Genomic DNA, 21,109 nt, shown 5'->3' on the forward strand with positions numbered 1-21,109 from the left:
TGTTTTATAATGAGTCAGAAGACAAAATAAATATTTAAAAAATTTCAATTAGGTCTATAATTGAGAAAAAGGCACTTTAAAAGATTTTAAAAGTTGTTGCTTTCAAGCTGTTCTATTAATTCCTTAATTCATCATAACCCACAATTCACCCATACTGTAATTTTATAACCCATACCACAATTTTGCAATGATTTTATATTATATATATTTTTAATACCTATGCGTATACGTATACACCTTTGCTTTTATTAAACAAACAATAAGATCATATTCTACTATGAAAACTTTTTGTGTTGATCAGACTTTTAAAAGAAAACATAAAGTGAAGATGTTATAAGTAGACTTGTGATGGTGAATTAAAGTAACATTTGATCATTGTTGACATTGTCATCTCAATATAAAAACTGAAAATTCTTTAAGTCTATGAGAATGAATTACAAATATCTATGTGACTAAGCAATTAACAGAAACAACAAAAATTTTCAGTTTGTTGGATGTGTAATTCAGTCATGTTCCACTGGCGTAGACACAGCTTTATCTCCACGAGGAAATATAACCATCTGCATTACTCTAGACCAGTATCAGTCTCCTTCTCTTGGGAAAATGAATTGGAAGCATGTATACTAACAGATTGCAGGTTACCTGTAGCTATGGGATTTCCTGCCTCCTTTCTAGACAGGCTATAACGTCAGCCACTCTATAATGAAGCAATACTTAAAACACCAGAGTTATTCTAAAGTGAAGAATAAAGGCCATCTTACGTAGAGAATTTTAGTGAAGGGATGTAAGCTTTTGATTTAGTTAGAAATTCTGACTACATTGTGGTTTAGAAACTGTTGATAGAGTAATCAAAACATTCCATAAATCAGGGCCGGCCTGGTGGTGCAGCGGTTAAGTGCACATGTTCCGCTTCTTGGTGGCCCAGGGTTTGCCGGTTCAGATCCTGGGTGTGGACATGGCACTGCTTGGCACGCCATGCTGTGGTAGGCGTCCCACATAGAAAGTAGCGGAAGATGGACACTGATGTTAGCTCAGGGCCAGGCTTCCTCAGCAAAAAGAGGAGGACTGGCAGTAATTAGCTCAGGGCTAATCTTCCACAAAAAAATAAAATAAAAATTCCATAAATTTTTTACTAAAAAGAAAAAAACATATATTTAGAGTTTGCAGGACTAAAGGGCTTCATAATACTTAGTTCTTTGTGAATTTACACTACACGGATTTTTTTCATATAGAGGGATGCTAATAACTAAAGGTTGTAAATTATAAAAACAAATAAAAAACAATATAATGCATTAATATGAAATACTAGTTTATACACACATGTACATACATAGATATGCTTGCTTTTATTAAACAAACAAGTGGGATCATATTCTACTATGAGAAATATACATATTGGTATATATGCCTAGGAAAATACTGGAAGAATATACACAAAAAGTAAACACAAATTACCTTTTGATAATAGAAATTTAGGTACTTCATTTATAAAACTTCTAAAATTAGCATGAATTACTTTTGAAATCAGAAGAAAGAACATAAGAAGTTCTATAAAAGTAAACAGCATGTATGTTGTCCTTTAAAGAGTTTGCAAGCGCTTTAATTTATATAAATTATATTCTCATTGAAGCAGCAAAACCCTCAGATGAGGTAAGTTTTATGCTAGACCCACTCTGTGTTTCAGGGGTATCTTGACTAAAAATCCAACAGGCAGAACCATGATTTGAAGTTCCTATCACCACTATGACAGATTGTGTCAAAAACAATGCAAATTGTAGATTCAATGTACTGACATATATTTCTAAATTTTTGACCTGAAACACTTCTGCTGAGAGAATATAAATAGGAATCAAAATAAAATTAAGAAAAAGAGAAATTAGGAACTGTGTTAACAGAATATGTCTAATTCCTCATGCATCAATTATACAGCTATCTGAATTTACCATTTTGTAGCCACTTGATGAGAATTTTATACATCATAGAGCATTTTTACGTCTTTTTTAAAATACTTTGTTTTCTTCAGGGTCCATGCATTTGTTGAGGCCTTGACAATCCCTGGGGAGGATCCTGCAGTCCTCTGGGCACATGACCCATAACCCATACCTTGCACCATATACAAAAAACTAACTCAAATGAATTATAAACCTAAATGTAAAACCTATGACTATAAAACTTCTAGAGGAAAGCACATAAAATCTTTGTCACATTAAGTTAGACACAGATTTCTTAGCCATAACACAGACAGCAAAAATCATAAAAGAAAAGAATGATAAATTGGACTTCACTAAAATCAAAACTTCTGATCTTTGAAAGATACTATTAAGAAAATGAAGAGACAAACCACAAACTGGGAGAAATGTTTGCAAAACGCATAACTGATAAAGGACTGGTACCCAGAATACATAAAGAACTGTTACATCTCAATAAGAAGAAGATACATAACGCAAAATAGAAATGGGTAGGAAATTTGAACAGATGCTTCAAATAAACACACACAAAAAGTAAGTAAGCACATAAAAACAGATGCCCATCATCACATCATTAGGGAAATGAAAACCAAAATCACAATGAGATACCAAGACATATCTATTGAATGGCTAAAATAACATTGATAATAAAAAACCTGAAAATATCAAATGGTGACAAGAATGTGGAGCAACCGGAACGCACATACATTGTTGGTGGGAAAGCAAAATGATGTAGCCACTTTGGAAAACAGTTTGATAGTTTCTTCTAAGGTAAAACATACACTTACCATATGAACCAAAAGCCCAATACTTAGATATTTACCCAAGAGAAGTGAAAGTATTTGTCAAAAGAATCCTCCATGCAAATGTGTACAGCAGCTTTATTTATAATTGCCCCAAATTGGAAACACGCCAATTGTCTATTGACTGGTGAATGGATAAGCAAATTGTGGCACATCCACGCAATGGAATACAACTCAGCTCAGCACCAAAGGCAATGAACTGCTAATATATGCAACTACATCATGTCCATCAAGTGAATTACAGTAAGTGTAAGAAGCCAGACTCAGAAAGCTGCATGCTCTATAATCATGTTTATGTGACCTTCTGGAGGGGAATGACTTGATAGCGGTCTTTTGGGGATGATGAGAATGTTCTATATCCTGATTGTAGTGGTGGTAACACAACTGCAATCATTTATCAAAATTAATCAAAATCAACAAGCAAAAAGATTATTTTACTCCATTTGCATTATACCTAAAAAAATCTAATTTTAAAATATAGGCTTTCAAGAAATAGATATATCATTGACAATAATTAAATATGATGTAAACATACATATTCAGCTTTGTTCTATGGCTCTGTGCTATGATTTATTCTGAAATTAAATTTGTCATGAGGTTTTTTTTTTTCCCCCACATTTCTTAGAAATCTATGCTCTTCACTTCTCCTTTTTTTTTTTTTTTTTTTTTTTGCTACATCTATATCCTGATTGACTTGCATTAATAGCAACTTTCTCCATGGGTCCTTTCTTAAAGGAAATATTCTAAGTTAATCTCTTGGTACCCTAATAGATATGATAAATTGGAATAAAGTTAAGATCTTCTTCTGGCCATTTTTCAATTTTCTGTGGTCACTCTTTCATCTGAGAGAATATGTCATAACATCCCACTGGGTCATCATCAACAACTTTTTCAGCCATAGAGAGCTGATCTGCCGTCAAAACTTCTGGAAAGCACTGGAGAATTGCTACTGAAATAACGTGTACTTGCTTCCATTCATTACATCTTATATTATTTCACGTATAAAAGCGGCTTGGAAAATCCACATTATGATAATGTGTGGGCTGTGGAGGAAATTTAATTTTGTCAGACACAATATTTTATCCTGTAAGCAAAAAATGGATTTAATCAAACATTATTTATTCCACACAGGAAACTCATTCCATCACTCAGCATACTTTAGACACTTAACATTGTGATCTCTCAAACCAAGGATTTATTATTATGGACAGCCTGTTATAGAAAACTTTTATATTAGAGTGAAAGTCCACTACTTCCTGACACTTAACTAAAGAAAGAACCCAATATGTTGTAACCTCATTTCTTTTCTCTTGACATAAAAGCACATGAAAATTTACATTCCAAGCTGACGATTATCTCTGATTTCTTTGAATCGCATAACAGGCTATTTACAATTAAAGCAGAGTTGCTTGTATAGAATGAATAGAGTATATATAATAAATATATATATGTGTAGTGACTATTGTGAATTTTTTTCTCATATGTTACTCTGTAATGAAAAACAAATAAGTTTCAGCTTTCCATCCAAAATGAAGTTACAGATTCCGATTTCTGCTTTCAGATTTTACACTCATCTGATGTGACATTAGGAAGAGGCAACGTTTCAGGATCTTATAGACTTAAAGTCTGTCAAACAATTCTCATTTTTAACCTAAGAATGATGTGAAATGAATATTATTCTTTCATTTTCTTTTATCTTTGCCTTTCTAAAACATTTGGACCAGCTGAAAAGTAAAATAGGCCCACTTAACAAGCGTATGTGAAATAACACACACTCAAGTAAGCTTGTTCAATCTAATTTTTAATTTGTTTTAAAAATTTTAGTTCTGTTTATGTGGCCATATTTACAGGAAAAATCCAGAGAAAATCAAGATTTCTCTGTCTTCAAGCTTGGGATAGATGGATACACACTTAGGTTATAAGGCCAGGAAGGATTGTGGGAGGAGATGACATTCAATTTGAAACCTGAATGAAATGAATAAGCCACCTTAGGAGGGCCTGAGGCGAGGAGAATTCTGAGCTGAGAGAATTGCAGTGCAGGAGATCTAAAACAAGCACAAGTTTGCTGTGCATATTTTAAATTTTCCAAATGACTTGGAGACAATTGGCAGAATTGGATATTAATTTAAACACTTGAAGTTCAACATCCTTGTCTATGAACCAGAAAGCCAACTTGAGATTTCCTCCCGCTTTTTCTTACTTATTTTTCAGCGGTTACAAAAGTCTACTTCCTACTGTGCCATCCTGAATAAAACTTACTTCTAGTCTCACCAGAGTCCTAAGGACACGCACATGAGGGAAAAAAAAAGTGTCTTTAGCAAATTTAGCATCTGTTTTTGTGGAACTTCTAGTGGTTGCAGGTTCTGGAAATCCATAGTCTATCTAACAATGTCCTTTTCCCGGAGATCTTGAAATGTTTTCCTCTATTCTTTAGAAAAAGAAAAGGAAGGAAGGAAAGAAGGGAAGAAGGAAGGAAGGAAGGAAGGAGAGAGGGAAGAAGGGAGGGGAAGAGAGGACAGGAAAGGTAGAAAGGAATGAGAGAGAGGGAGGGGAAGGACCGAAGGAAGGAAAGGAGGGAGGAAGAAAGGAAGAAAAAAGGAAAGAAGAAGAAAAGAAGGAAGGAGAGAAAGAAAGAAAATAGTTATTTAATGACTTCTAAGGGTTATTCAAGGCCTTATTTAAATTGCTTAGTATCTCACCTTTTCACATGCCTTAACCAGCAAATCAGTGACTCACAATATTAAAGTTCTATTTAAGGGAAAGTGGGCAGAGAGAGATTGGAGAGAGCTGCACGTGCAGGGAGAAGGAGAGGAAGGGACCCTTCTCCTCTAGTCTTCTCTCAGTGCCTCCTATTGGCCAAACTTATCAGGAAGCCAGAGAACATGGGGAGGAGCATGAGAAATGTCAGCCCCTGCCATTCAACACAGGGCACTGGAAGGGTGAAGAGTTGGTCTGAGAGCAAACGCACAAATGACAGGTATGCTCTGTGAATGGGCATCCTACATGTATACTTATATTTTCTATTTTGAAAAAATGGTCAAGATTCAAACCAATATGTATACATATTTTCTCCATAAATACAATGTCAGAATTTTTTTTGCCACAGCATTTATTTATATTTATTTTAATCTCATTAGCTGTAGTTTCACCTGACAGCCTACATAATAGAGATTGTACTTTGGATTCTCCAGGCTGCATTCCTGAATGTGGGAAAAAATTGAAGGTTATCTATGGACTGAAACACCTCAAAATATTAGGAGTGGTCATGGATTGTTATGGGCATTTTACTCATTCATTATTTCTTTTGTTTCCACGTGTTTTCTTTGCCAAGTCTCAGAATTCTACTTCCTACCTTCTTTGCTATACTTCTACTTCTGATGTTTTTAAGTCAGTTTCCACCATGGGCATCAGCAAATATCACAGCAAATGGTCAGTTGGTTATTTTATTACTTACAATTATTCCACCTTCTTTCCCTCATGAGACACTAAATCTCCCGTATATCTATTCATGCTCATTTGCTTGAAAAATTAATTTGGTTATGCTTCTATGTCATTTACTTTTAGCATTGAACTTAAAAAAATCCTGCAATAAGTGTTCCTCAAGAGATATTTTCAAAACTCTGAAATATTTTGTACAAAAAATTAGATTCCTGATGTAAACACATATTACTCTTCTTGCTCCTTACCTACACTCAGCCAACTTCCCATAACCTTCTTGGACACGGATTAACATTCAATGTTAAATTCCATTTTGGTTGCAAAATACCATCTTGCTAAGCTTTGATGTGTATATGTACATAGTAATATCTTATTTAAAATTGAGATAACTTTTCTTTAAACATACAAAATTTTCACTTATCTTCTCTTTGCTAAAAGTAAAATATACACTATTTCTAAAAGCATCTAATTCCATTTTTTAAAAACAGTAATTAATATTTTTCACCATTCGGAGAAGTAAGCAATATTGCAGAGAAAGTTGGCTCTGAACAAGGGTAAATGAAATCATCTCTTTGGCCTAGGAAGTCATGGCTCCACCCCAGACCTTTCCTTCTTTCCATTTGAAGATCTTGCTTCTGTGTGAAGATCTTGCTTCTTTCACAGATTTCATGATATGGCCCATCAGCAATTTGGAAATAAAATCTACTGGGTCATTTGAAGAAGAATAAAAGCTAACAGATATATAGTTATTACTATGTGCTAATTTTACAAATTACCATTTAATGTTCACAACAATTCTAAAGTAGATTCAATTATCATAATCCTTTTAAGACAAGAAAGCTGAGACAAAGAGAGGTTAAACTGACTGTTCATTTTCATCTTATTACTCCTTTCTCTCCTGGGCCAATTTATTTTTGCTCCTAGCTCATAGTACCAGATAGAAATGTATAAATATAGCCTCAAAAATACATAATCACAGCATCTAATTACTATGTAGTACTTTAAAAGGTTCAAGTCATTTTAAAATCATTAGTGTAAGACACCTATGATGTTTATTCTGAAAGATGGCTTTATTCTCGTCTACCAATGCCTGAAGCCGATCATACCATGCTTCTTCTAAAAGCTGGGGAACCCTTGAATTACTGTGGATAAATAAAATTCTGAAACACATAAAGATACCATATAACATTGTCTGCCATTATATTTTGCCCTCTTTTGTATTCTGTCATTATAATTTAGCTCTTATAGAAACGATTTGCTGAGGCTTAACTGCTGTTTATAGCCCTCCCAGCTTTCTTATGGCAACATGTCTAACACCTGTCAGGAAGGAGAGTGGCTCCCTTTTAAAGGATTTGGATAACTTTAGACTGGCACAATTCATTCTTTATGAGCATTGAGCCCAACCTTTTTGCTGCATTCTGCAAATTACTGTCAACTCTAAAAGGTGATGCAATCTGCAGAAGTCAAAGGGGAAAATGTGGGATCGTATGCTCACCAGAGATCTGGCATTTTCTAGTGCAATCTGAAATTAGGAATGCTTTTCTTTGCAAAACACTGAACGGCATCAGGGATTAAGATAAGAGCATCACCCCAAAGCCAAAGATAGCCAGAGCTGTCAAGCGTGTGTCAAGATATTTCAGATCAGAACAAACATGCATCAAAAACAAGTGCATTTCCTTCCTTTTCTTACCTAAGAACTGTCTGTGAATGTTGATTTTATTACAAAGTGGGGGGAGATTTGCCATGCAGTGTTTTCCCAGGTTTTGCCAGCTGCATTTTTTAATTCGAATGAAAAAGTCTCCCTCAGACTAATATATATATTTCTGCTTGTGTTTAACTGCAGTCATTTGAACGTGCTTGACCATCTGGCTGTCAGGTTTTATAGGGTCATGGTGAGAGAGCTAAATCCCAATTGTTTTTATTCCTGGCATGGCAAATGTTAAGGAGTTGTCTGGGTAGTGAGGTATGGCGTCTCTGGTGAGGCGAGTACCGCCACAGACATCGAGCAGACTGTAGAGTCAAGGTTAAGAAAAAGAAAAAGATACAAATCAGTTTTAGTATCAAAAACAGGTCTTACTACCCAAAGGGGACAGAGCAGAATATATAAACATGAAGCAGCACTGCTGTGCCGTCTTTTCTGTGTGGAGTGAGGTGCGTAATTAAGACAGTAGGAACTGATCTGGCTGAAACGAGTTAGTTAAGCAGAGAAAATACATTTGGCTGCCATCTGAGTCCTTGTCCTTACTCAAAGTGTTCAAAGACAGAGTACTGAAGCTCACTCTGTCCGCAGATTCCCACACGTGTTTTTTTCATCCTCTTTTCTGAACTGCAAGACCACACAGGGCTGCCGGCAGCCAAAGGCTCCTGCCGCTCTTGAGAAGGCATCCACCACTACCTCAGGTCCTCAGTGCCTTTATAATTAGTTGATGCCCACAACGATTTGGAGACAATGTTTCTCCAAACGCCTTACTTGCCAGGATGCTTGGAAGATTCTAATCTTTCCCCTTTTTATCACATTTCTCACTATTTCTTCTCCATGGGCACAACCCCAGGTTTCCTCCTAATAAATAGAAGTATAGCACGGCCAGCAATTATGACAGCAGGTGACATGAAGAGCAAAAGCAAGGGTTGGTTGGATGAGGGGCTGAAATCTTGAAAATTTGTTGAAAATGTAAAGAAAGGTGATCCTGGCAGCTAGGAAGGAAAATCTGAAGCTTTTAAAAGAAAAGTAATAGTGTGGCCCTTCTCCAGTCTGGATAGGTCCTACTTAATAAAACAGATGCCTGCAGGTGCAAACATCAACTGACACTTACAGTCACATACATGGACACACCCAAATCACTGCCACCACCACCAAATGACCCATGTTCCTTGCTACCGTATAATTTGAGGAAAGTTATAGAGACCAATAAATTAATCATTGCCTATCCCCCTGAGTCAAATTTAGAGGTAGAGTTCATGAAAGTGAAGGGATGTAAAAAGATACTCCATGCAAATGGCAATGGAAAGAAAGCTGAGGTAGCAATACTTATATCAGACAAAATAAACTTTAAAACAAAAACTGCAACAAGAGACAAAGAAGGGCACTACCTAATGATAAAGGGAACAATACGACAAGAGAACATAACACTTATAAATATCTATGCACACATCATAGGAGCACCTAAATATATAAAGCAATTATTAACAGACTTAAAAGGACAAATAGACAACAACACAATAATAGGAGGGGACTTTAACACTCCACTTACACCAATGGGTAGATCATCCAAACAGGAGATCAATAAGGAAACATTGGGCTTAAAGGACACATTAAACAAAAACCAACACATCCAAAAACCACAGAGTACACATTCTTTTCAAGTGCGCATGGAACATTCTCCAGGATAGATCACATATTAGGCCACAAAACAAGTCTTAATAGGTTTCAGAAGATCAAAATAATACCAACCATCTATTCTGACCACAAAGTTATGAGACTGAAAATCAATTAAAAGAATAAAATCAGAAAAGCCACAAATATGTGAAGGTTAAACAAAATGCTACTGGACAAGGATTAGGGCAATGAAGAAATCAAACGAGAAATCAAAAATACCTGGGGACAAATGAAAATGAAAATGCGACATGCTGAAATTTAAGAATACAGCAAAAGCAGTTATAAGAGGGAAGTTTATGGCAGTACAAGCTTACCTCAACAAACGAGAAAAATCTCAAATAAACAATCTAACAGTGTCCCTAAAGACACCGGAAAAAGAAGAATAAACAAAACCAAAAATCAGTAGAAGGAAGGAAATAATAAAAATCAGAGCAGAAATAAATGAAATAGAGACTGAAAAAACAATGGAAAAAGTCAATGAAACTAAGAGCTGGTTCTTTGAAAAGATCAACAAAATTGACAAACCTTTAGCTAGATCCACCAAGAAAAAAGAAGCCTCAAATAAAATCAGAAATTAAAGAGGAGAAATTACAACAGACATCTCAGAAATACCAAAGATTGTAAGAGAATGCTATGAAAAACTATATGCTGACAAACTGGATAATCTAGAAGAAATGGATAAATTGTTAGAATCATACAATCTTTCAAAACTGAAACAAGAAGAAATAGAGAATTTGAATACACCAATCACCAGCAAGGAGATCAAAACAGTAATCAAAGTTCTCCCAAGAAATGTGAGTCCAGGACCAGATGGCTTCCCTAGTGAATTCTACCAAAGATTCAAAGGAGACTTAATATCTATCCTTCTCAAACTCTTGCAAGAAATTCAAGAGGGGGCAGAGCTTCCTAACTCATTCTATGAAGCCAACATTATCCTGATACCAAAAGCAGACAAGGACAACACACAAAAGAGAAAATTACAGGGAAATATCACTGAGGAACATCTACACAAAAGTCCTCAACAAAATACTAGCAAGTAGAATACAACAATACATTAAAAAGATCCTACACCGGGGCTGGCCCCATGGCCGAGTGGTTAAGTTCGCGCGCTCCGCTGCAGGCGGCCCAGTGTTTCGTTGGTTCGAATCCTGGGTGCAGACATGGCACTGCTCATCGAGCCACACTGGGGCAGCGTCCCACATGCCACATCTAGAAGGACCCACAACGAAGACTACACAACTATGTACTGGGGGGCTTTGGGGAGAAAAAGGAAAAAAATAAAATCTTTAAAAAAAAAAAAAAAAAGATCCCACACCATGACCAAGTGGAATTTATTCCAGGGATTCAGGGATGGTTCAACATCTGCAAATCAAGCAACAAGATCTATCACATTAATAAAAATCACATGATCATCTCAATAGGTGCAGAAAAAGCATTTGACAAGATGCAGAATCCATTTATGATAAAAACTCTGAATAAAATGGATATAAAAGAAACACACCTCAGCATAATAAAGCCCATATATGACAAACCCGCAGCTAATATCATTATCAATGGCAAAAAAACTGAAAGCTATCCCGCTAAGAATAGGAACCAGACAAGGAGGCCCACTTTCACCACTCTTATTTTAACATAGTTTTGAAAGTCCTAGCCAGAGCAATCAGGAAAGAAAAAGAAGTAAAATGGATCCAAATTGGAAATGAAGAAGTGAAACTGTCACTATTTGTAGATGACATGATTTTATATATAGAAAACCCTAAAGAATCCACCAAAAAACTTCTAGAAATAAGAAATGAATATGGTAAAGTTTCAGGATACAAAATCAACATACAAAAGTCAGATGCATTTCTATATACTAACAACAAATGGGCAGAAAAAGAAATTAAGAATACAATCCCATTTACAATTGAAACAAAAATAATAAAATACCTATGAATAAGCTTAACCAAACAGGTGAAAGTCCTGTACATGAAAACTATAAAACATTGTTGACAGAAATTAAAGAAGACACAAAGAAATGGAAAGATATTCCCTACTCTTGGATTGGAAGAATTAACATAGTTAAAATGTCCATACTTCTTAAAGCAATCTTCAAATTCAATGCAATCCCTACCAAAGTTCCAACAACATTTTTCACAGAAATAGAACAAAGAATCCTAAAACTTATATGCAACAATAAAGTCCGTGAATAGCTAAAGGAATCCTGAAAAAAAAAAGAAGAAAGCTGGAGATATCAACTCCCTGATTTCAAAATATACTACAAATCTATAATAATCAAAATAGCATGGTACCGACACAAAAACAGATACACAGATCAATGGAACAGAATCAAGAGCACAGAAATAAACCCGCACATCTGTGGACAACTAATTTTCCACGAAGGAGCCAAGAATATACACTGGAGAAGGACAAGTCTCTTCAATAAATGATTTTAGGGAAACTGGACAGCCACATGCAAAAGAATGAAAGTAGACCATTACCTTACACCATACACAAAAATCAACTCAAAATAGATTAAAGACTTGAATGTAAGACCTAAAATAATGAAACCTAGAAGAAAACACAGGCAGTAAGCTCTTTGTAATCAGTCTTAGCAGCATATTTTCAAGTACAATGTCTGACTTGGCAAGGGAAACAATAGAAAAAGTAAACAAATGGGGTTACATCAAACTAAGAAACTGCACAGCAAAGGAAACCATCAGCGAAACGAAAAGACAACCTAACAATTGGGAGAAGATATTTGCAAACCGTATATCTGATAAAGTATTAATATACAAATTATATAAAGAACTCATACATCTCAACAACAGAAAAATTAACAACCCAATTAAAAAATGGGCAAAGATCTGAACAGGCACTTCTCCAAAGAAGATATCCAGATGGCCCACAGGCACATGAAAAGATGTTCAACATGGCTAATTATCAGGGAAATGCAAATCAAAACTACAATCAGATATCACCTCACACCCATCAGAATAGCTATAATTAACAAGACAGGAAATAACAAGTGTTGGAGAGGATGTGGAGAAAAGGGAACCCTCATACACTGCTGGTGTAACCGCAAGTTCGGTCTCTGAACCTGATGCCAATCCAAATAACGAGAACAGAGTCTTGAGTGGAAGAGGAAAGGTTTTTACTATGCCAGGCACAGGGAGCAAAGCAAGGGCTCATGCCTCAAAAATTGCTAGCTCCCCGATGAGGAATGGGTAGGGATTTTTATTTGGGGTTTTGGGTAGGGGAGGGGGCGCATGTAGCTTGTGCAGCTCGGTGCTTTCCCACCAGCCTGGTTTGGCCTTGAGAGGCTGCTTGCAGCAAGGCCGGGGGAGGGAGAGACAGGAGGATGGCAGGTGGGTGTCCTTCGCCGTTGTCTCTTGTCTCGTCTTCCTGTTTGAGGCGGGTTCAAGCGCCGGGAGTCGAGGAGTTGAGGTCTGGGAAGCCTCCGCTCCTTGATACTCTTGAGACAGCAGCTTTCCTGGCAAACTCAATGACACATGATTAGCTAAACTTTAGAGTGCCTCCAACTCCAGGCCACCTGGGCTTTTAATAATTTGTAACTCCCATTTAGTTGTAAAGCTCAAAGAGTCCAAGTTTAAAGAAACAGGTATTTACATGTGAGTGGAGCTAGAGAAGCAGGAAAGGGGGTGGTGGGTTTTAGTTTTAACCCCAGATACGCTGGGTCCAATGTGGGGAACTGATATCAGGGCTGATGTTAAGAGCCTGTAACACTGGTATGAGTGTAAACTGGTACAGCCACTATGGAAAACAGTATGGAGGTTCCTCAAAAAAGTTAAGAATAGAACTACCATATGATCCTGCTATTCCACTGCTGGTTATCAATCCAAAGAACTTGAAAACACAAATGCATAAAGATACATGTACCCTTATGTTCACTGCAGCATTATTCACAATAGCCAAGACCTGGAAGCAACCTAGGTGACCATCAAGGGACTAATGGATAAAGAAGATGTGGTATATATACACAATGGAATACTTCTCAGCCATAAAAAAAGGATGGAATTTGGCCATTTGTGACAACATGGATGCACCTTGAGGGTATTATGCTAAGCGAAATAAGAGGAAGAAAGACAAATACTGTATGACCTCACTCACAAATAAAAGAAAAAACAACAACAAATAGATACAGAGAAACAGAGATTGGATTGGTGGTTATCAGAGGGCAAGTCGGGGTGAGGAGGGCAAAAGTGGTGATTAGGCACGTGTGTGTGGTGATGGATTGCGATTAGTCTTTGGGCGGTGAACATGGTGTAATCCACACAAAAACTGAAATAGAATGATGTACACTTGAAATTTATATAATGTTGAAAACCAATGTTACCACAATAAAAAAGTAAAATAAAATAAATATAAAAAAGGGGTAGAATTCAGTACTTTAACCTAATCTTTTACATTTAATTATTTCTTCACCTTGCCTTCTAGTGAATTTTCCAAACATTTATTTTTTCATGATTATGAAATCATTTAAAGATGAAAAGCAGTTTGGTTTTTGCTGGAAGTTGTGATTGGCTTGAAAAATTGACAGATTTCTCAACATTTATAGAAGATATTCTTTAGGGGAGAATACTAGCGTTAGAACGGCCTTGAAGGTGAGGGAAGTCTTTGTGCCAGAGGGCTAGATGAGTGAGTGTCCCTTAACTGCATTCGCCTGAAGTCTCTGCTCTACCAAATTCCCAAACTTCATTTTCATTGGCTATTAATGTTACAGTCCAGTCCACTGGGTACTGCCTCAGTGTCTACTGTTTGTAACTGTCGAGCTATACTTGATACTTAACCCTGACCTTGCCATAAGGCCTCATTGAACAACACTCTTTTGAGAGACCAAGGCACTTAAATCTTCCAAGCTGTTTCAATCCTTGGTGCCTCTGCTAAAAATATCAGCAATGATGACAGCAGCTGCGTGTTGTGGGGTCACTGTCATCACACCATATCTCAACTGACCGTTGACAATATACATACATCATTGATTTTCTGAAGCCCTGGATGATGCTGAGCTGAGGTATTGGACTTCTGACCTACATAATTTTAAGATTTGTGTTGTTTTAAGACATGGCTCATATGAAAAAAACAAAATAGAAATGCTCAAGGGACATAGTAGGTATTAGTAAATATTTAAGAAATGTTGACTATGTGAATTATATAGAGCGGAAAACCATTTTTTGTCCTTTAAAGCCATCACACTTAAGTTCTCAAGATGTAAAACCCAAAAAGCCAAAGAAAGAAACAAAAAACCTACTCAAATTTTCTCTTATCTTTATTTTACATACCATAACCTTAAAAATAGTTTTTTAAAATTAAAAACAGCCATATTCCTAACAGCCTAAAATTATTAACATAATAATATTTTATTCTATCCTTTTCTCCATTTAGTGCATATATATTTAACATAATTGCGGTCATATAGCATCTGAATTATTCGTTCACTTTTTTAAGTTTAAATTTTATAAGAACTCTTTCTTATATATCTGTAAAATCTTCCTGACTGTATCATGAATGTAGATATACCTCATTGAATTAATGAGGGATAATTGATCAATTTATCCTTTTGTTGAAATTTAGTTTATAACTTTCACTATTAAAGGTAATCTTTCAGTGAACATCTTTGAGAATATAGCTTTTGCCTTATTTCTTATTTTGACTTATTTCCCTAAGATGGATTCTTAGGAGATTGCAAAAACAATATTTATGAAGATTTCTATAACATTCCCAGTCACATCCAGTAGGTCTTCTGTTTCTCTCAAGTCGCTGCATTACCGCTTGTTATGTTTCACATGAAGCCAAGAGAGTTTGTTGGCATTATCATGCTCCACATAGATTTTTATGTATGGTCAGGTTCCATTTAGCTAATACAAAAACATACGTATTTCTAAAATTAACCAAAATTTTACATATTTATTTGAGTAAATTATGATTTTCTGGCAAGGAAATAGAAAGAAAGATAAAGCCTGGGTACTGACTTCAAATGACTCACAGTGTATCGGGAGAGGTAACTTTAGGGCAGTGACGATAGTGGGTGAGAAAGTAGAAAGCTTACTAAGAGGCAGTCACTGAGAGAGACTTTCCCACTTTTGCCAGCAATGGCAGTTAGAGAAGGAAGCAGATGGAGTAGAAGTCCAAATAATATTTCTCTTTGGTCTTTCAAAACCAATAGGTTTCCTCTTTGCTGTGCAAAACTCTAACCGAGATTGCTATCTCCTTAACTTATCCTCCTCATTATCTTCTTCCATATAAAACTAAACGTCTACAGTTGCAGGTTTGTGCTCTTTTTTTCCTCTCCTCATCACCTTCTTTCATTAGCTTGATGTAATCTTTTCTCTACCATCAATCCTCTTATTTCATTGTCCTGTCAAAGTGTCTTAAATGACCTGGATCTGTGCCTTCCTGTCAACACAGTATGCAAAACGTTGCTTTTAGCATCTTAAATTCAGAAGCAATAAAAGAAGGCAATTGGTCCCGATAGCTATTTCTTACCCAAAAGAAGTTATTATGAATTATAATGACTAAAATCACACGAATCATTCATCTAGCACACATTTACATCATACCTAACGCCTACCAAGACCAGTAATATACACACAGAAAATGGAAGAAGTCCTTGCTGTCAGGAAGGAGTTCACTGTTGGACAAGGAAGAAATGTAAACAGGTAAGTGTGCTTCAGTGATAGCATAACATAGGAAGAGATCAGTTCTAACCTGGGCTCGGGAAAGTCCTCAAGAAGAATTAGATTTGAACGGATTTTGAAGGTTGAATATAATTCCCTATGTAGGTAAATCAAGGAAGAGTATCTAGCCAAAGGGACAGCTTATAAAGAGTCATGGGTACATGAAACAGCATGATCAATTTCAATTGATGTAATAAAAATATATTCTCTTTGATATCATGATTGTAATCATATTCTGTGTCTTCACTTGCTAGTATTATCTTCATAGGCAGAATTTTCCCAAAACTATTGATACTGCCTCCTGGCACCTTAAAATTCAGAGTCATATTCACATTTTGAAATTAACAATCTTAACCTTAACTGAATCTTTTGATAAGTTTCTTTGTGGCCACCCAACTAACGTAGGAACTTCATCTTCATGCTTGCTTATCTTAAATGACCTGCTACCTGCTCCAAGTTTTGCACACGCAAGAAAATTATTACTTAGCTCCCATCTATGGAAAATTGTGGAAGTTTGTCCTCACATACAGGACATCCATGACAACTCTCTTACTTTAAAAAGCTAATTTTGATATCACTCTTGTCTTTTGACCTTAACATAACAATTGGAGGCATAGCTTGTTTCTTGTTTTTAGGCACCAACTCGAGGTACCAACAGATAAAAGAATTCATAGGGAAAATTTATCAAGTATTTGAGTTTTCTGTGAAACACTTATTATAAAATGTTTTTATTGTACAAGAACTACAAATTAAAAATAATAAATAGCATTAACAGGTTAACTACTTTCATTTCTTTAAAGTGGATCATTTTCTTGGTCCTCATCTCTTGTTATTCATCACAATTCACCACAATTTCGCAGCAAAGAGAGAAAGGATAGCTGAAAAGGGACTTTGTCAGGGTCATTGTGCAATTTACCAATGTATCATTGTAATTAAAAAAACAAATAAAACGCACTAGTAATGATATCATGTATTGACATACCAATATTGTCATGCAACCTAAGAACTATGTATTATTCCAATTTAAGCAATTCGAAAATTGGTTTTCAGCTCATTAAATATCAGCGTTCTGTTCAAATTCCATTGGATAAATATGAAAAATGAGCAAATATAAATAAACTGAATCTCAGTTGCATTCTGATATTAAGAGAAGAGGTAAAAACATCTACTTTCATCACTCTGCTGCTTTATGTTAATGACACAATATGGCTATATGGAGAGGAGAGATAAATGCATGAAAACTGAGTAGGGTAAAGCAGAATTCAGAGTGTTATAAAAAAACAGGAAACATATGCAACTGAATCAAATAGAATTAGAGTGAATGGGAAGCATAAAAATAAACACAAAAAGACAATTCAGGGAAAAAGTAAACAATATAACACTTTTCTACTATCTTCCTTTATTTTAATAGAATTGAATTTCTCTGATAACTGAAATGCTTTGGGAAAAATGTGCTTTTACATAGAAGGAAAACATTTAGAAATATTGCAAAAAAAAATCAGTAGGTGGTCACCAACTGTTTCATGGTGATTTTTCATTATTTTCTCCTGTGCCTGAGGGTCGGAAGTAAGAAGTTAATTAAATAGGACCACTTCTGCCTCCAATAGTTGTTTTCATGAAAGATGCTTGGGAAAAAAATGTCTTTGTTACTAAGGGTAACGTTTGAGATAAAGCAGCACATCTGTGCTTATGCGATAGTGACCAATCCATTGTTGCGTGTCCCAAAGTGTGTTAATAAATGGGTCCTGGCCTTCTGTGGATTTAGGATCCTGGACAGGCAAGAAATTCCTTCTCTCTTCCCTAAAGGTTTTATATAACTGAAACAAAGTGAAATAAGCAAGAGCTGTCTGAAGCAGGGGCAACTTCAGCAGAGGGCCCCATGCATCCTAATCAGGGTGGTTAGTGGTCCTGAGGAGGTATGAGGTCTCCTGCTGGGAGCCGAGGGGAGTAATGGGAGATGAAGGCTGATATATGCATGGGACTTTCCTCTTTTTTTTTAAGCTCAGTTTAGTGAAAATACTTCCTCTCCCCTTCTATGTTAGATTTTTTTTTTTAAATGCAAAGGCAGTTTGATGCTCTCGTAGTTACACCTTGGCCCATTAGACAAAGAAAGGTTCTACAGATTTTATTCATAAGATACATCAAGGAGTAACTGATGATGCCATGCTGTAAACCACTGTGACCAGAACTCCAGTCCACAGAGCTGCAAACTTTGGCTGATCCAGGGGCACAAATAAATGCCGGATTAAAACTGGTGTTTTTCTTTTTTTCTCTCTCTCTCTGCAAAAAGGTAGATAATTGAATGAGAATGCTTGCCTTGCATAAAGTATGTGTGACTGTATGTGCCAGCGGGGTGTCAGGAGGAGTATAGGAATGGGAAAAGAAATACTGTGCAAATCCAGGACTAAAGCAATCGCTCCACTTAAGCACATTGGCTGCTTCCTTTCCAGATTCCCATTCCTACCCCACAGTCCACACACCAGGCATGTGTGATATTTGTGAATGCTGTTCACAGATATTTGGTTCTCATTCACTTTGAGAACACGGATGACTGAACTCCCAGATCCCCTAAGCTTAGCCAATGAGGTGAGTGGAATGATGTGACAGGGTATAACCTTCCAGAGACCTTCTTAGCTCTGGCACAACATTCAAGATGATGGCTGTTTCATTAGACCAGGATCCTAAGTGATTATGGTAAGCAGATTCCCTTTGACAACCTATGAAAGAGATGAAACGTAATTCACAAATCAGCCTTTGTGGTTTTCAGCACCAAGCTTTGAAGACTGTTTGAATCATAATGCGCATAACCTATTCTGACTACAATTGGCCTGGGCTAGTCTGTAACAGTAGCTTTCATGTGTTTGGGGAAACCTCATCAAAACTTTCTCAGAGAAATGAGTATGGATAAACATTATGCCTCTTTTAGCCTATGATTTTATAATTTGTTTAAGATAAATGCCTAATCTTTGGTTTCTAGGCTGTGGACAAATTGTAAAAATGCTAAGCTTTAAGAAATAATATTTGTTAATTGACTTATGAAACACTCACTATGTGCCAAGCACTGTCTTTAGCAAATTATTAGTATTAACTCACTTACTTCTCATACTGTGTGAGTGGGGAAATTGGATTACAGAGGCCATGTAACTTGCCCAAGGTTTCCCAACCACAAAAAAATTTTTATTGGAATTATTCATTGTCCCTCCCTTACTAAAACCATATCCTCAGCACACAAATATTTTTTCCCTCTCAATGAATAACACTAATGTCTTCTCATATAAGCAAACGAGAAATTTTATATTTAATAGAAGTGATGCTCATTTCAGCAGTCATTGAGTTTCAGAGACTCTCCTTACATATACTCTATTTTTTATGTTTAAACACTATAGTTTTCCATGGGTCTTGCCTCCATACTTGACATGCTACTGAGAAAGAAATTCAGAAGGTGGGAGTGCTCTGATAGCAACGTGATATACATATCTTTAGTCTTGGGACCCTAAAATTCCAATAGTTTCTTTGTTTGGATCACGGTTACATTTTCTGAAAAACTGAGAATTACCTGTCAAAATGAGCTTTGGGCATTGTTTCATCACTGAATCCAAGTATGTGATGCAATTTCTCCTTCAATTTCTAACCAAGAAGAAGGAGGTGATAAAATCAGCTATTAGTTGGACTTCAGACGGCAGAGAAAGTTTTGTATTATCTCCCTCCTTTGGAGCTTTTAAGAATAGAAATATTTAGTATTTATCTTTTCCTGCAGTAGCCATAAATATCTTTTGAGCTAGGCACAATAACCAATCCCTTGTTATAAAAGAAGTGTATTTGCAAACCTAGGCATTTGGGTTTGCAGATACCTAGCTTTGTGTATTTATAATCACGTGTGTTCTAAGCTTACTAGAAAAGGCCTTATAGGCATCTATAGTCACATAAACTTTCGAATCCTTATGTACCTATTTTGAAAAAATGATATTATCATACTAACCTAGAGTGTTTTAGTGACAATCGATTAAGAGAAGTTATAAAAGTATGCTGTAAGTGCTAAGGCACAATAAGGTAATAGTTATTGTTTTTAATTTTTATATTATTTGCCATTATTTTCTGTGAACCTTAATGGGCATTGAATTATTATAATCTATTACTGATGAATATAAGATGAAAGAAGGTGTGTAAAGGGATCTTGGAGAAAAGAGAGTACTACTGTACGTTGTCTAAAAGTAATACCTTTTCTATCTTATATAGATAATAATTTGTTCTTTAAAAAGTATGCCATCTAAGACATATCCACAGTTAGTTTCTTAGTTTAATATAAATTTTAATGTCTTTTCAAAAGTGTTTAATGAATGATAAGAATCTCTGAAGCAATTAATAACACAGCAAACATGAGAAAAACTACAGAAAGTTTCTTTGTGAATAACAAATAGAAGAAATTTCAGATCTGAGAAAAAAAGGAAACATTAAATATAAAGCTAACAAAAAGAGCAAATGTACATTACTATTATTATTCTTGGAAAATGAAAGTAATTTGATTATGACTGAAAATTTCCCCAAGTTTCAATGTTAAGGAAAATCATCTGCTAATAACAGAGAGAAAAAAGATTAAATCTCTGGACGGACTGATCAGGAAAGAGAAAGAGAGGGAGAGAGGCAATAGACTGATATCAAGTATGAGAGAACTGAGATCACTACAGATTCTATAGCATGCATTTTTCAAAGCGGGTGATATTTCCCCCAACGGGGTAAAACTGATTTGTGGGAGAAAAATATCTTACTCTTTTTATGTAAAGCACAGATTATATATAATACATAAACAGATATATAGTATATCTGTGAAGTTAAAAACAAAATTTTATG

At 35.7% G+C, this 21,109-nt stretch overlaps 1 long non-coding RNA gene across 1 annotated transcript in view; it reads right to left on the minus strand.

The window, feature by feature from the left end:
- Positions 1-879: 879 nt before the first annotated feature.
- LOC139078397 (uncharacterized) overlaps positions 880-21,109 on the minus strand; it is an 86,845-nt gene continuing 66,615 nt past the window's right edge. Inside the window, exon 4 of the long non-coding RNA XR_011531327.1 lies at positions 880-5,193. This is a non-coding gene — a long non-coding RNA (uncharacterized lncRNA). The remainder of the gene's footprint in view (positions 5,194-21,109) is intronic.

This window comes from Equus przewalskii, chromosome 22 (genome assembly GCF_037783145.1).
Source record: "Equus przewalskii isolate Varuska chromosome 22, EquPr2, whole genome shotgun sequence".
Classification (NCBI taxonomy): Eukaryota; Metazoa; Chordata; class Mammalia; order Perissodactyla; family Equidae; genus Equus; species Equus przewalskii.